We start from the raw sequence: 18,402 nt of genomic DNA, 5'->3' as shown, positions 1-18,402 counted from the left end.
TTTTTTTAAAGTTGGCATTTAAAAATTGCCGAACCTCGCGATGATAATGATGCGGAGCTCCATCCAATTAAAGCCACATGGTGGTTCTAATAGTTAAAAGGACTTTTTCTAATAATACTGGCAATTGGTGTAAAAAGAAATTTAGAAACATCACACCATTTAAAGGTCTTTCAAAAAAATACGGTCCAATTAAATATAAGAACCAGTATTCCACCCCACACATTAACAGATCATCTATTCTGATTTCTTATAACTCTGTATTCATGAGGATTCGAATCAGAATAGCAATGAAAGTTGTGTCTATTTACAAGACCATTGTTATGGAAAGTACATTCATTACTAAATAAAACTTCATCGAAAAAGTTTTCATTTTCTGCTACATTAAATAATATCAAATGGCGCAAAGAACAATTATTTAGCGAATTCTGTAAAAACGTGAAGACTTAGTTATGAACACCCTACTACCATTCAATAGATAATTAAAAATTACATATCCTGGTAAGTTAAAAATATATAGCATTGTATTTAAATTAATCAAGTTATAGTCACTTAAAGTTCTTATTTGATTAGTTTTAATTTTTGCACATCCTGTATAAAATGGCAAGTTTATCATGATTGGGATATATGTAAAATATGATCTATTGTTACACTACACTGTAAATTACACTTGCATAACTTAAATACTTCTTAAGTGTTTAAAACATGAAAATTAGATCAAATTTTGATAAAATTCAAATGATTTAAAAAACCTTAAGTTTTAGATATAGTAAACTTTATTAAAACAGACACTTATTTTGATCGGAGAATCCAAAAATGCAATATTATACAGAGGGTTCCATTTAAAAAAACACAACATTGATACTTTTAGGGCTTTTGAGACCCCCTGTATAATATGAAAATAATTTTAAAAATTAGCCATAATAGATCCCCATATAGCCCAAAAGTGAAACCTTTTGAAAGCCTCGTATTTTAGCCACAATATTTCCCGCCGTATAGCGTGAATAACCCTGTATAACAGTATATCAAATTGAAACTCGTACATCTAAAAATTTTCGAATAACTGAGAGCTTTTGTTAAATAACAATCCTTGTACATTTTTCTTTGTCACACTTAGAGACGAATGGGTAAAGTAAAATGTTCTTAAAATAAAATGCTTGAGAAAATATGCAGTTTGTAGGGGAAAATTAAATATCTTTATTTTTTGATAGTCAAACTTAAACTCGTACACTAATATAAAAATAACAGAATAAATCAACAATTAGAAATTAATATTTGGTTGGTAATCCTTCATTACTAATTACATCCCTTAAACGTCGAGGCATAGATTCCACTAACTTTTGGCAATATTGAGGTTTTATTTTTGCCCATTCTTCCTGAAGAGCCACTTTTAATTTGTGAATGTTAGAGATTTGATGATTCCTAATCGCAACTTTTAAGTTGTGCCATAAATGTTCAATCACATTGAGATCTGGGCTTTGTGGAGGAGTTTCCATAACTTTTGGGTAGTTATATAACAGCCAAGTCTTAATTTTCATCGCTTTGTGTTTGGGATCGTTATCTTGGTAAAAGATAAAACGTTCTTTAATTCCCAATTTTGTAGCAGTTTGCTTTAGATTTTGTTTTAAGATGTCAAAATACATATTTTGATTCATAATACCATTAATGAAGTGCAAGTTACCAGGGCCTTTGGAAGGCATGCACCCCCTACCATCAGAGAACCCCCACAGTGTTTAATGGTCGCTTGTAAATTCTTAGATTTTAGTGCTTCGTTGGGTCTTCTCCACATTCTATTTACTCCGTCAGAACCAAAAATATTGAACTTGCACTCGTCTGCAAATATCACATTGTTCCAAAATGATACATCGTTATCTCGATGTTCTTCAGCAAATTGAAGACGTTTGATTTTGTTCATCTTGCTGATGTACGCTTTCTTTCGTGGTATCCTACAGTTATATGACCACCCCATAAAGGCTTATTGCTTTAAAGGTGTAAACATATACATAACTCTATGACTGAATGTTACGTTTAGAAGACCATAAATTGTCTTAGGCTAATGATAAGGATGCCGGAAGAGATTCGGATTTTATATGAGCTTATTAGTTACAATCATAACGTAGACCAACAGATTTATTGGTTTGGCTAACGATGGTATTTTCGGGGCATAAGGAGGGGCTCCAACGAGCATGGTTTTTCTCTAGTTAGTTCTTAAGCTGATGTGGTGACCGAATTAACTCAACATATTCAGATCGTAATCCATTGAATAATAAATTATTTAGAAAATAAATAATTATTTTTCTTTACGTTCACGATCCACCAATAAAATTCTACCATGGAAGTTATTTTTATTGAATAAAATTCTAATTGTTTGGGGATTAGCTTTCTTTTTTAATTGTACTTCTACCATTTTCGCTTACTTAGGGGCTGATAGTTTGGGATTTTCCGCAACTTTCCTTAGAATCCAACGCTAGTCGTATTTATTAAAAACATTTTTTCAAGCAATTTTTACTTTATTTTTTATACGATGGTCATCATTATAACGTGTTATAATACCTTGTACAGTGGTGTAGGGTTTTTTGAGAATTTTTGCAATTTTCCGGTAAGATTTTCCATGTTTATGATGATGAATCGCTAACTCTCTCTCTGCTAAACTTGTTTGGCCCCTCTGACGTCCCATTGATACGAAAAATTGAGATAAGTATTATGGAAACACTTAACACAGACAAATTCTTCACGATAGTAATTTTTTTTTTAATTTGAAACTATTCAACAGATGTAAGAAATATTTAATGTCTACGAATCATCACTGTACGAGTTTCAATTTGACTATCAAAATATTAAAAAAATTATTGTTATTTTACAAAATACTTTGCCACAAGAATTTGTGATAAAAAAACGTTTTATCCGTGACCATTCTTCGCAAAATATATGTTAGAAGGAATATTTCCTTCTTTAAAAAAATATAAAAAAAAAACACAAATTTAAGCCAGACTTCTTTATTCAACCACGATTGGAAATAGAATGCCTCTTGCGAGGAGTCAGAGTCATTTTCCTGTCTCTGTTTTTCTTCAAAAAACCCACTATACCATCCACATTTTTCCCACGCTTACATCCATTTGTCATTCCTTTTCACACCCCATAAAATGAAACAGACTCTCTTTATCTTTTAAGGCAACGATCTACTTTAACTAGTACAAGTTTAGTCCATCTCCAAGTGGACACCCATAGGTGTCCGTGACATACCACATGTGCCCAAGGATGAGATGTAACACCACCCTTGTAAGATAGCAGATTTATTGCTCTTGCTTTAAATGAATTAATAACAATCCCGTATCACTTTCTTTATGAAAGCTCACATATACAAAGTCAATGTTTAAAAGATATTTATTTAAGAAAAAACACAACATATTAGAAAATTTTGAGGTGTACGAGTTTCAATTTGATATACCAGGTCTATAAATATGAAACCGGAATCTTTTAATAAAAAGTATAACTTACCTGCGCAATAATTATAAAAAATATTTTATTGGAAATATTTCCCATCGTTACATGTACATTTTTCCCATCTCTCTGGCAACTTGTGGATGCCACGCCAAAAGAACTGTTGTTCTTTTGAGGCAAACCATTCATCCAGCCATTTTTGAACTGTTTCGTAAGGGGTGAAGTGCTGTTCTGCAAGAGCGTGTCCCATCGATGCAAATAAGTGATAATCGGATGGTGCTAAGTCGGGTGAATAAGCCGCATGCGATAGTACTTCCCAATGAAACGTCCCAATCGTTTCCTTCACCAGTTTTGCAGTGTGTGATGGTGCATTATCATGAAGCAATATCACCTTGTGTTGCCGTTCTTGATATTCTGGTCGTCTTTCACGCAAAGCTCGATGCAAGTCCATCGTTTGTTGTCGGTAACATTCAGTATTAACTGTTTCTCCAGGTTTTAGCAGCTCATAATAAATTACGCCTTTTTGATCCCACCAAACACAGAGCATTGTTTTCCGTTCGTATCGATTTGGTCTTGCTGACGATGCTGATGGTTTGCCTGGAGTTATCCATGATTTTTTACGTTTGGGATTCTCAAAATAGATCCATTTTTCGTCACCAGTCACACTCCGATGAAGAAATGACTTTCTGTTGTACCTGGTAAGCAACAATTGGCAAGTGGTTTTTCGATTTTCTTGCTGTCTTTCATTGAGTTCATGTGGAACACATTTTCCTATCTTGTGAATTTTTCCTATAGCTTTCAAACGAATGGAAATGGCTTCTCGTGCCACATTTGATTGGTTCGCTAATTGTTGTTGCGTTTGAGTATCGCCCTCATCTAACAAAGCTTGCAACTCGCCGTCTTTAAACTTTTTCGGTGGTTTTCCACACTCTTTGTCATTGACGTCAAAATTGCCACTTTTGAATTTTTTAAACCGCTCATAGCTCTGTGATTTTCCAAGGGCATGTTCACCGTAAGCTTCAACAGGCATGCGATGTGAATCTGCAGCCGTTTTTTTCAAGTGGTAACAGAAAATCAATGCTGTCCGCAAATCGTAATTTGTAGGCACAAAATTCGACATACTCAAAGCTATTGCAAACTGTCCTGCAGTACTGAACCTGTATTGTCATGATTTGAAAATCATTCTCAGATGTAAATAAGAGATATGGTACCCTAATAACACGATAAGGTAGTACCTATATTGACCACTAGGGATATTTGGATGCAAATTCCGGTTTCATATTTACAGACCCGGTACTCTACATAGGCGAATCATATTTAAATTTTTGCTAAATATTTGTTTAAAAAGAGCAAAATACTTTGAATTTTTATGTACCTAAACATATATGTTTCCATACAGTGTTGTCAGAAACAAATAGAAAAAATTATATTTTTATCTTTTTGTTTATACTGGGTGTCCAGGTAAACCCTAAACATAGGAGATTAAGATAATAAATCGGTTTTTGTTTTTTTACACTTGCAGTGATTATCCAATAGAACAATTTTGACATAGAGGTCATGACCGGGTATCATTCCGCTATTTTTTCAATCGTCTACTTGGAGCCATTTTGGGTCCAAACGTCTCCAAATGAAAAAAAATTCAATACACCGCACAACCGTTCCATACCACGATCAGTCAGAGTCAAGGCCAGAATTTAACAAACACAAAGTCTTGCTCTGGGTATATGTTATATACACAGGATTAACTTATATTAAAATATAAGTTAATTATGTGATAGTTAATGTTCATACCATAAACTCTCTCAACTTGTCCCAGCTCTACGGGATTACGAAGGAAGACGTGAAACTATATATGAACTATGTGGGATCAGGGGTAGGACCGGATCTTAAATTACACTTATAAATCGGCCTTTAGGAAATTAGCGACATTTGAAAACATTAAATCTAAGGCTACAAAATTCAAAAGGCAACGCAGACTATGGGGACATTTTGATGAATTTCTTTTAAACTACGAGTTATAAATTGGGGAATAAAATTTGAAAAAAAAATTATTTCTGTATTGACTTAAGTTAGAGATAAATAATAAAGGTGTTCTTAAGAATATGGATAGCAAAAAACTACTTTGATTATGTCATCAAGTTTTGTTAAATAATTTTATAAAAAAATACTAAAAAATATCGTTCGATAAATATTTTAATTTTAATATATTTACGTATTGACTCCTCTATTCTCATTAGGTCCCTTTTCTAGTAGTCTTTTCCAGTGCTCAACTGCTGTAACCTCTTTAATACTGACGACTCCAGATTTTGATCGGTTAATTATGTAATTCATATGCCAAATTCTGAGTCTATCGTAAATAAATACATCCAATGAAGTAATCCATTGTAGTATCGGATTTATATCTAGACTACAAGAGAACCATGAATTAACTTAGTGTAAGTTAGTAGCCTCAAATCTCGATATCTGAAACCTGAGAAGTATTGCAGACGCTAAACACAGTTTTAACAAATTTGTTTCGAACCCCGATTTAAGTTAATTTTGGTATTAATATTTTGACAGTTAATTTAAATTTTTATTAAAGTTAATTTTAAAAATTTTAAATTTGTCAAGTGTCCTTTGATAGGGCGGGTTCATATCCGAACTTTGCACAAAGGCCATTTGTTACTTCCGCCATAACATGCCAAGAGGTGAAAGGAGGACAAAAATCCGAACATGGCCCAAGTTTTGGGTTTTTGTCGATGTGTGTCATAAATTAGTTAGCAGACAATATATTGTGTTTATCGTTACTGCTTTTGTTGAAATAGAATACACAACAACAACAACATACAAATTCGAACATTGGGAAGCGAAGGAACAACTGAAAGAACGCGAAATAATGGGATTCAATGTAGTGTCCTAATGTCAATAGTTTGTGTAGGAAAATCGGACTTTATTTATATTTTTTGAGCTTTGGTGTGGCGAGAAAGTAAAGTAAACAAGTTGGTTTACTAGGAATTATTTTACTTTTTTCGTCGCTCTCGTGTTCCACATTTTCAGATTAAATGTCGCATCAACGTAAAAATTCTTTTAATAAGTTGAGAAATTATTGATCGCAGCCACAACGTTAAGTTCGGGGCTTTAGAAGTGTAATAAGGGTATGCACGTTTTTAAACCTCTTGTTAGCCGCCTTATTATTGATGAAAATTTTATGACTATGCCAGTTCATCGTCCATAATTTGAGCTCCTAGAGTTTGCTCCAATATGCCACCAAAATCGTTAGAACTCCGGAAAAACTTCCTAAATACCACTTTTGAAAGAAAAACTGCTGAACAGCAGACGATACAGGGCTTTTCCATTAATACACGGATCGATCGGACAATAAAAACAAAAGCACTTTCCATTTTGAAAGCGGATGGAAAGCAAAGGGTGCAAACGGACCAAGTTAGAAAGGGCAAATACAAAAAGGCATATGTCGCCTTTGTTGGCGTCTTTGGTATGTCAATTTATGGATGGTTTAGTTCAAGTACTTAGTAATTCCTGCGTAATGGTTGGGTTTCTGTCCCTTAAAAGTGTCTGAATTCTGCTTCGACATTTCTAAATATATTCGACACATTACAGATGACCCTAACTTGTAACACGTCACAGTGTAAAGCTGAAAGCCCCGTACGAAGTTTGTTGTACTTCATATAAACATCAAGGAAAGTTCCGACTTCCGACCTTGTAATAAATTACTGCTTTGCAGCAGAAGAGAACATGACAGCAATACAAGTTGGACGCCATTTATTTAAAGCTTCCAAAGTTGCGGTGGTTTTTGTTATCAACGTCCCGACTGATGTTATTTATTTTGCGAGGAACAGTAAAACGTTTTTCCCGATTTTAACTCGTAACGTTATTTTCTTTTTGTCATGTTTTTCGTACCCGTAATCCTCCGCTTTTCTCAGCTCTAAATACTTCGCCAAACTCGAGGAAATGGACGGACTAAAAGTAGTATGGGCCTATGCACGTAAGAAAGTTATAAATTCGTTGGAAACGGTTCTTTGTACTTAACAGGGACGAGCGGTTTCCTTTGTACCAAAAGATAGAGGAATCCATTAGAGCAATGTCGGCCGGAAAACAATTATCTGGATTCCGGAGCTGCAGCTGCATACGAAATGAGATTATGTAGAGGCGTTGCGAATTTATGCTAATGATTGCGACACATGCATATGTATGACCTCGAGGGACATAAAACAAGATTTCGTTTCTTTTTTTGTAGGAAAAAATTTACATTCGGTAAACGAAACATCAGAATTAGTAGCGCAATTTATTAAGGACCGGAATCCAAATGGTCTGAGTGTCTCTCTCATTAAATGAAAAATTTTCCACCTCTTTCGGAAGTCCCTTCGTCTTCGTCTCACTCATGTATCATCACCTTTTTAATCTATACTTCCTGCTCTTTCTGTAATGTAGGCAGTGGTATGTGTGGTATGTCCAGGATGGCCATATGTCGGGAACCCATTATCTCCCAATAAGGGTTACCCTTCATAAAAACTTTCACTCCTCTTCCTCGTCAAGACAAAAGACTAAAGTATCCTCATTTTTGCCAAAATCAGACTACAGCTGCAACACCCTTGTAAATTATCCTTTCTTACCATTGTCTTGACTTTACGGGTTAAGAATTTGGAAAGTTACCATCTGTGGGTTATGTTGCCTATTGCCTAAAACCGGAGCATGCCTATGGGTACTGACCCCCATTTTTAGTACTTAAGATACCCCGAACCTTGTACTACTCTCTATTCTATTCTATTTTTTCTAATAATAACGATACGACTGATATAGCTCGACGTTCCCGGAATCTTGTAAAATCCTGCATCCTTAACTCTTGACTCTCTCCATTGAAATGCCAGTTAAAGCCTAAGATCTTTAGTTTTGTAACGATTCAGTGTTGTGTGTGTCATAACGAGTGGAATAAAATCTACTAAAGTATTCCTGAGTTTTGTTTCGCGAGTTCCATTACATTTAAGATTACTAGGTTGGTACTAGTAGCTCGTCTGACCGATTTTGTTCCTAGTTTTTCTCCACTTAATGTCGCTCTTTTCTCGATTCGATGCACTTTCTTCACAGTGTCATCTGTTTCCAGTCGGTTGTCCTCTCTCCAAATAATCACATTGTTTAGGTCAGAGGCTTCCTAAGTTCCTGCCTAACAGTAGTGACTGCCTCACTAGGCACCCACAGAGGAATCCAAATACGCTGGCGAGGTTTCGTAGTTGAGTCGAAGGACCAGACGGGCTACCGTCATAAAATAATGGGGTTCCAAAGAAGAAACTATATAAACCCTGTTACACAAATTACATTAAATTTAATCACAGACTAGTTGAATTACAGGGTGAGTTGTGATTAACTTATTAACAATAATGTCCGTGTATGGGGTTCTATGGCAACGAGAGCGAGAGAAGTTTGCTGTTTACGCGGCTGGGTGAAAAACGGTTCTGGTCTTTGCTCCAAGAGGAGTTCGTGCCCCTTCCCGAAAAACGCAGGTTCCTGAGTTTGGTTTCCCACGATTTCATGAGAAAATCACCACCTTGATGCTTTCACACCATTACCTCATCGCTAATACCCTTTGGTTCATGTCCACTTGCGAGTTTGTTACCACATTTCATCCTAATTTCCTGCTGCCCTTAATGTGTTTGGGCAATTTGCACTTCATAAATCAGGGTGGATGTGCACCAGATGAGAGGTGATTAGCGCGGTACCCATTGTTTGGCACCCAGTGGTATGTCGAGCCTTTGTTTCTGGTTTCTCTCTTTACCAGATTTATTACCCAGATGTTAGGGCAATGCGTGAGAGCGATTGGAGTTTTTCCAACACACATATTTGTTGTATTATTTTTTCAATAGTCCGTAGGACACTTAATGTTTTGTAGATGCATTTTTTGTTCGATTGGATACCTTACTGTTGTTATTGTTGGAGAAACTCCAACATAAAGATCGCTCTCACGCATTGCCCTAACATCTGGGCAATAAATTTGATAAAGGGAGATAACAGAACCCAAAACTCGACATACCATTAGGTGCCTAACCATGGGTACCGCGCTAGTCGCCTTTCATCTGATTTACTTCTACCCTGATTTATGAAGTGCAACTTGTCCAATAGATTAAGGGCCGCAGTAAATTAGGATGGAATGTCGCAACGAACTCACAGGTGGATAAGAACCAGAGGGCGTTTAGGCTAGGACCTTTTTAGTCTCTGCCTAACAGAATCGACTCCCTCACAAGGCACCCGAAAAGGTGTGTCCCTTTCACTGGTGCGAGTTGTTGCGATTCGAAGGACCAGACGCTGATGCGTCAATTGATGTAAATGGGGTTCAAGAGTTCGGGGAAGACAAACTCCGTAGTACGAATTAAGAAATTTACTTCACACTACAGATATCACTCTAATTTACACTACGGATCTACGACTTTATATACACTTTAAATTTACAGAGTCGATACTGAGTTGCCCGAGATCTGAGAAAGTTCACGTGTACAGTTTGAGGAGTGACCTACAAAAAGTTACTGAGCAAAGGTTTGGAACAGAGAGTTTCGCGTTCACGGATCGGGAAGTATCCGATAAACGGGAAGGATAGCGTTCGCGAGCACTGTTTTTGAGCTAATATTTTGAGAGAGATTTGAGATAGAGTTCCGCGTTCAGGGATCGGGAAGTGTCCGACAAACGGGAGAGAAAGAGTTCGCGAGCACTGTTTCAGAGATCAAGTCATGAAGAAGTGTTAGACTTTTTGCGTTCCAGGGATGGTGGGGCTGGAGGGAGGTCACCACGATAAGCCCTTGACCAATCCCAACCGACACCGCCCCCTGGTTTGTGGAAAGTTTTTTCCCAAGAATCTCCACGGTCAAAGCCCAGATGTGGCTTGCTGGTTCCTTTGACATATCTATTGGTGCCCCCCATAAATTGTAGCAGTGATAAATCAAGGAACCACTGCAATCACCGTGGCCGGGTTTAAGCACCTAGGGGTAAGTGCCGCATCGCACCCCGCGATGTGTATTGGGATTTTTCCAACGTCTTTAGGGCCTAATTGAAGCCCAGCGATGCCGCTGATTTATGTTGGTTTTTTTCCCAACAGAGGGTGTTAGCGATAAGGCAATGGTATGAAAGCATCAAGGTGGTGATTTTCCCACGAAATCGGGGGAATCAAACTCAGGAACCTGCATTTATTGGGGAGGAGCACCACCCCTCTTGGAGCAAGAGATAGAATCGTTTCTCACCTCGTCGCGTTAACAGCAACTTCTCTTCTCTCTCAAAATTTCATAAGTTAGACGACAGAACTTTACAAACTTCTCACGCTCTCGTCGCAATAGAACTCTATACACGGGCATTATTGTTAATAGTTTAATCACCACGCACTCCAGTACTTCAACTAGTCTGTGATTAAATTTAGTGTAAATCGTGTAACAGAGTTTCTATACCCTCTCGAACCTTTGGAACCCCATCATTTTATGACGGTAGCCCGTCTGGTCCTTCTAACTCAATTACGAAATCCCACCACCGTATTTGAATTCTTCTGTGGGTGCCTAGTGAGGCAGTCACTACTGTTAGGCAGGAACTCAGGAAGCCCCTAACCTAACAGGTCTACCGGTATGAAATGAGCGCTATTTTGTGAAAATAAAACACCAATTTTAACAAGGAAAGAAAAAAATAATTATTCAAAATATTGACCGTTGCTTTCTACACATTTTGACCACCTTTCTGGCAATTTATGGATACCACGCCAATAGAAATGTGCCTCTTTGGCATCAAACCAATTAGACACACAATTTTCTACTTCTTCGTAGGAATCGATGCGCTGCTCAGCCATTGCGTGTCCCATCGATGAAAACAAATGGTAGTCCGAAGAAGCCAAATCTGGTGAATACGACGGATGGGGTAGCAACTCCCAGCCAAGTGTTTGATGGTATCTTGAACTGGTGTTGCTTTGTGTGCAGGTGCGTTGTCATGGAGCAAAATTACCTTCCCGTGTCTTCTGGCCCGTTCTGATCGTTTTTCGATCAATGCATTGTTAAAATTAATCAATTGTTGTCAGTAACGAACGGTATTAACGGTTTCACCAGGTTTTAAAAGCTCGTGCTGCATCTCACCTTTCTGTTCCCACCAAACACACAGCATTGCCTTCTTGCCAAATCGATCAGGTTTTGCAGTCGATGTTGATGGTTGTCCCCTGACTTTCTTTCGTACCTTTAAAGCAAAATTTCACAGGTGTTTTTTCGGTTCTCCATCTGTCTTTCATTCAATTCATGCGGCACCCATTTTCCACACTTTTGGATCTTTCCCACAGCTTTTAAACGATCAGAAATTGTTTGTTGTGCAACATTTAACATTTCTGCCATTTGCTTTTGACTTAAAGTGTCATCTTCATCCAATATCGATTGCAGATCGGCGTCTTCAAACTTTTTTGGTGGTCTGCCACGTTCTTCATTTTGCACATCAAAATTGTTATTTCTGAATCGTTGAAACCATCTTTTGCATGTTGCTTCTGATGAAGCACAATCACCATATGCCTCGACAAGCATTCGCTGCGACTCTGCAGCACTTTTCTTCAAATGAAAGTAAAAAATTAATGCTTTCCGCAAATCATCATTTTGTGATACAAAATTCGACATTTTTGGCACAATGAAATAATATATTGTTATTTGTCCAAGGACTTGATTTGTACTAAATATGTTTGTCAGTTTGCATACCAACCAAGCAAACAAACAAAAGGTTTGTTTACAACAAATGCTCTATATCGAGACATTTATATCCTGACGCTCACTTCATACCAGTACACCTGGTAAACAATTATAATATTTGTCCTATCATGGTCGTGCAAATGTATAAAAAGCAGGTTTTTTTGGTGCAATCCCTACATGATTTTTGGACAACCTAGTTTTGTGGATTAACTACCTCACCGTGAACAGAGTAGCTTTTCCAATTACTATCTTTCCGGAATTTAATTAATTTTACGTCACTCAAGAACAGATATTTCCACACTCGTTTCCGCTTAATCGGACAGTACAAAAGGTGTTTTTGTGACTGAGTGTTTTGTTGGTGAAAGATACTCATCGATCGAATCTCGAAAAAAACTCTGGTTGGTTTTATTTCAACCATATGACTAAATCAAATTGTCATAACGTAACACATTCAGCACAATATCGTTTGATAATCATATTGTTTAGGCCAGCGGCTTTTAGTCACTGCCTAACAGAATCGACTGCCTCACAAGGCACCCGAAGAGGTATCTCCTATTTTGCTGGTGTGAGTTATTGATTCGAAGGACCAGACGCTGATGCGTCAATTGATTGTAAAAGGAGTTCAAGGGTTCGGGGAAGACAAACTCCGTAGCACGAATTAAGTAATTTACTTTATACTACAGATATCACTCTAAGTTACACTACAGATTTACAACTTTATATACACTTTTTATATATATATTTTAGAGAGTCGGTATTGGGTTGCCCGAGATCTGAGAATGATACGTATAAAGGTTGAAGGGTGACTTGTAAAAGAGTTACAGAGTGGAGATTGAGGTAAAGTTGTGAGAGAGGTTTGATAGTGTTCCGCGTTCAGGGATCGAGAAGTGTCCGAGAAACGGGAGAGAGAGAGAGTTCGCGAGCACTGTTTTAGAGTTAAGTTATGTGAGAGAGGTTTTTGATAGAGTTCCGCGTTCAGGGATCGAGAGTGTCCACAAAACGGGAAGAAGAGCGTTCGCGAGTACTGTCTTTGAGAGAATGTCTTGGTAAGAACTGTTAGATTTTTTGCATCCCAGGGATGGTGAGGCTGAAGGGAGATCACCACGATAAGATCTTGACCAATCCCAACTGACACCGCCCCCTAGTTCTGTGGAAAGTTTTTTTCCAAGAATCTTCACGGTCAAAGCCCAGATGTGGTTCTCTGGTTCCCTAGACAGATTTATCTGGTGCCCCCCATAAATCGGGACAGCGATAATTCAAGGAACCAGTGCCATCACGGTGACCGGGTTTAAACACCTAGGGGTAAGTGCTGCATCGCGGGGTGCAATGCAGCAGATGTATTAGGGATTGTTCCAACGTCTTTAGGGCCTAACTGGTGCCCAGCGATAACGCTGATTTATGTTGGTTTTTTTCCCAACACATACAGTGTGACCCACTTAAGAGCGGGACACCCCTGTAAAATTTTTATTTGTGGTTCGATTTTGATCATTTTTTTATATGTTGTAGGGCATCAAAAACTCTATTTTGTGACAAGTTCTTGTTACGCTCGCTTAAAATCTAAGGTCTACTTTGCCCCTTTCTCATGACGAAATTTTAAGAAAAGACATTAGGGAATTTTTTATTTTAAATTTAGCTTCAGTAATAACTTTAGAATTATTCAAAATGGCTGTATTTCAAATTTCGTTAAAAAATGTTTATCCATAAAAAAGTTATAGAACAATCAAATTTTATTTAATTTAAATTAATTAATGATTCAATGTGAAAAAAAAATTGTAACGAAAAGAGATTTAATTCATTTTAAAAAACACTTGCTTCGATTAAGCTACCGTTCAACTGGATACATTTCTCGTATCTTCTTCTAGTATTACTCATTACTTTTCTGAGAGATAAGGGAGTAATTTCTTCACAGGCGCGTCTCAACCTTATGCATAGTTCTTCTCTATTTCTGGGGCGGTTTTTATATACTTTTTGCCCAAGAGTACCCCACAAAAAGAAATCTAAAGGGGTCAGGTCCGGTGATCTGGGTGGCCATTGTATTAATGGACTATTCCGTCCGATCCATTGATTGGGAAAGTTTGTATTTAGCCACTGCCGAACAATTTTTGCGTTATGTATAGGACTTCCATCAAGTTGAAAGTACATGTTACTTGTGTATAATAGTGGAAGATTGTCAATCGCATTGGATAATTCATTTCTCAATAGTTCTAAAAAACTTGCAGAATTCATATTGCCCTCAAGAAAAAATGGACCGATAAGTTTGTCATAGATTATTCCACACCAAACATTTACTTTTTGGGAATATTGACTTTTGCAGTTGATAATCCAGCGTGGATTTTCATGAGACCAAAATCTACAATTCTGTGAAGAAACTATCCCGTTAGTAGTAAATGTAGCTTCGTCACTAAATAGAATACATTTTAGAAAATTGTTGTTATCTTGATACTCCCCTTGCACCCACAAACAAAATTCCAATCTTCTGTTCTTGTCTCCTTCCTCCAAAGTATGCAGAAATTTTGGTTTAAATGGCTTAATTTTATTCTTTTTCAGGCATCGACGAATGTTTTCCCTCGGTACATTTAAATCTAAACTTGCTATTCTTAATGTAGCATGTGGGTTATTAGTAAAATAATTTAAAATTGCGATTTCTGTATCACCTTCATTTCTATTTCCAGGACGGTTGTTTTTTAACAAATATCTATCAACGGCTCCAGTTTCATTAAATGTACGATTTATTCGATTCACTGTACTTTTAGTAATCGGACGTCGATTAGGATATCTTGTGTTAAATATTCTAGTCACTTCCCTTACACTTCTGTCATTGTCACCAGAAAGACGCACTATTTCAATTTTTTCCCTTAAAGTTAATTGATTATTCATATCTGAACTTTTTCTTCAATCAAAAACAGTTAAATTTTCTTCTAAACCACCAAGAACTGGTTTATTTATTTACAAAAAGACAATTGCATTGTATTTAATGACAAGGATAAAACAAGTGACTTAACTATGTTTATTGGATCCGTACTCAGCCAACTTGACCAAAAATTATTACATCCAGATGGTTCAATAAATTTAAAATTGGATTGCTCTACAACTTTTTTATGGATAAACATTTTTTAACGAAATTTGAAATACAGCCATTTTGAATAATTCTAAAGTTATTACTGAAGCTAAATTTAAAATAAAAAATTCCCTAATGTCTTTTCTTAAAATTTCGTCATGAGAAAGGGGCAAAGTAGACCTTAGATTTTAAGCGAGCGTAACAAGAACTTGTCACAAAATAGAGTTTTTGATGCCCTACAACATATAAAAAAATGATCAAAATCGAACCACAAATAAAAATTTTACAGGGGTGTCCCGCTCTTAAGTGGGTCACACTGTATATACTAAAGTCCATTCAATATTTTCATAAAATATTCGAAATCCTTTAAGCGACATTAAGAATTTTTTACAAGCAGAATACATTTTTCGAATTGGTTGGTATATTTAGTGATTCGTTTATTTCATCAAGGCTGAGCAGTTCTGTTATTAGTTTTCTTCCACTTTTCCACTTCAAGATTCATTACATTCATACTATCGAAAGAAGAACAAGAATGCAGATGAATACCATATACCATTTTATGGTGATGATGATGGTTTCATGACAGCGATGACGGTCAATTTAAATCAGCAGTCCTCTTTTTGACATCTCAATTCGATTTCGGCCGTTATTTTATTTCTTCTGCAAGTAATTCAGCAAAGAAATTTTGAAATCTTTGTTATCTACGAATATCTCTAAATATCTTTGACGAATCTCGTTGCAAATCAATAGCAATTAAATTCGATAATATGACAATTGAAATTGAATCGAGATTTGAAGAATTCAGTTACAAAGATGCAGTTTTGAGGGTTTCAATTGCGGCTCGATTATAATTTTATACAATATAACTTTTAGTAAAATATCTTGAAAGCTGATAAGAGTACTTTGGTATTTGGCATTTTTTAAATGTTTTATATTCGAGATATTCGACTTCTCACTGGTTGTATCGTCCCAAAACATTCGTATTAAGTGAAATGATACAAGGGACAACTGAGCAATAAAACGAAGAAAATTATCTAATTTTAATTCCTTTTAGCTTACGTCGGGTAGTGATTGACATTCCTTAATGACCCTTTCTTGGATCCCGTTCCCAACTTTTTGGATTTATGTTCTTGTCAACAATTTAGTCGCATTCCCGCGTTCTCCCGGACATTTAACCGTTTAAGTTTTAGCTATGCAAAAGCGCCAAATTTCGAGTCCTTTTTTTGAGAAGGACCCGGGCCTCACTAATGACTACCCGGTTCCCGTTGGACCATTTCCGATGATTTTAAACTAGCAATTTCGCGTCCGTTTTACGACCCCGTTAGCAAGGGTTAGTCGCAAAGTTAGCGTATTCCTACGTACTTCTCAAACGTTTATCTTGTAGCTGCCGGAAAGTCCCAAACGTCGAGTTCTTGTTTGTCCCTTTTTCCTTAGTTGCAACTTTTGCACATTTCGGATGCCCTTAATGGTGAGAATGAGCTTTCTCGAAAATCTTGATTTTCGAGACCGCCGCTTAATGTAACAATACATCTTGCAAGTGATGCAAAATAGAGAATTCTATTCTTTGCTGAAATATTTTTGACATCGCGATGGTTTTGGTTATCTCATTTTATTGCTCTTTCTGGTAGCGGATATTTAAATGGTCTGTACATAAATTCGCAGCAAGTAATTTTTTTTTCCAGGCGCCTATGAATCTGCCAGCAATTCCTGCTTTAATAGCGTTTTCGCATGGAGAAATTTACGCGACAGGAGAGCGAAAAGTTGCCCTCTTTTATTAGATATCCTACATCCATTATTATATTACCATCATTATATTACCATAAATTTGGAACTAGTCCCCTAAAGCGATTAACTTAATTTCGACCAAATGTTTAACAGAATTCCATTTGCTAGCTATAAATTATTCCCATAATTCTAGACCTAAAACGCAACATTTTAATTCAATCGGTCCTGTTTAATAGCTTTTTCACATAAAACAAATGACGACCCCTCTTTGAACCTATGTTAATATTGAATCGGGCATAAATCAATAGTTTAATGCTAAAACTGGTAAATTATCCAATTAAGCTTTTCAAATATTTTAACAGAAAATTTTATAAATGATTAAATACTTCCGATGCAGGCGAATGCGACCAGCCATTGAATAAGTTACTACAGTGATAAAAAAATAAGTTGTATTTGTAATGTACCCACTCATATCGAATGGAAACAACCAGACTTAATTACAGAACAATTAGGACGTCACTATGTTAGTACAACAAATTCATAATTGACGAGGAAAAAGGTCTAAATCCATTTCACTGTAATTAAATAGGTTACAGGTCTAAATCTACCCTTAACGATATCTAGAGATACAAAGTAGTATATAAGACACAAACGAAGAGTTCGAAAGGCAGTTAAGAAGAAAGAAGCAACTAAGAAACGAAAATCAACTTTGTTCGTGCCTAACAGAAATCTACAACCTGTGTTCGTAATCTTGTACCTTCGAGTTTGTTAAATAAAGGTGTTTTACTGAATTCGCGTTTAGCTTCCACCCTGTCACACTACATATTTTTCATTTAAATTTCGTGGGTCCTATAAAATCATGAAATTGTTTCATAGATTGGTAGCACTATCTGCAACATCTATGAAAAGTTTCATGTTAATATTTTCAATTGCTGCAGAGCTACAGGGGTATTTGTAAACATACAAACGCGGTAAAAAAGAAGTTCGAGAAAGAGTTCAAGAGGAACCACGCTCCGGACGACCATCAATATCTACGTGTGAAAGTCACGTAAAGGAAATCAAAGATTTGGTACTCCAAAATTGTCGATTGACAATTAGAGAGTTTGCTTAGGTTACGGGCATTTCATTTGGAGCAACTCAAACCGTTTTAAATGATGTTTTGTGCCACAGACGCGTTAGATTTCGATGAGTTTCAAAAACACTACATTGGTTTTGAAAAAATGCATCGTATTGAAATCTGTCAAACAATGATTTTTGACTAAGAAGACGTCATGAAACGCATCATTAGGGAAGATGAGACTTGGAATTTTGCCGGGAAACAACCGATCAATCAAGCTAATATCGTACAAAAGGTTGAATCAATACCGAAGAAACCGCTTTAAAGTCGTTCAAAAATCAAGGACATGTTGACAGTTTTATTGAATTATCGCGATGTTGTCCATTATGAATTTCTTCTACCCCACCAAACTGTTAACAAGAAATATTATTTGAGCGTTATGC

The 18,402-nt window shown here is 36.5% G+C and overlaps 1 protein-coding gene across 3 annotated transcripts in view; it reads left to right on the top strand.

The window, feature by feature from the left end:
- The window catches only part of LOC136338840 (cytochrome b5 reductase 4), a 149,381-nt gene that overhangs the window by 47,985 nt on the left and 82,994 nt on the right, over positions 1 to 18,402 (top strand). The window lies entirely within an intron of this gene.

This window comes from Euwallacea fornicatus, chromosome 4 (genome assembly GCF_040115645.1).
Source record: "Euwallacea fornicatus isolate EFF26 chromosome 4, ASM4011564v1, whole genome shotgun sequence".
In the NCBI taxonomy this organism is placed as follows: Eukaryota; Metazoa; Arthropoda; class Insecta; order Coleoptera; family Curculionidae; genus Euwallacea; species Euwallacea fornicatus.
This window is presented reverse-complemented; position numbering and strand designations above follow the sequence as displayed.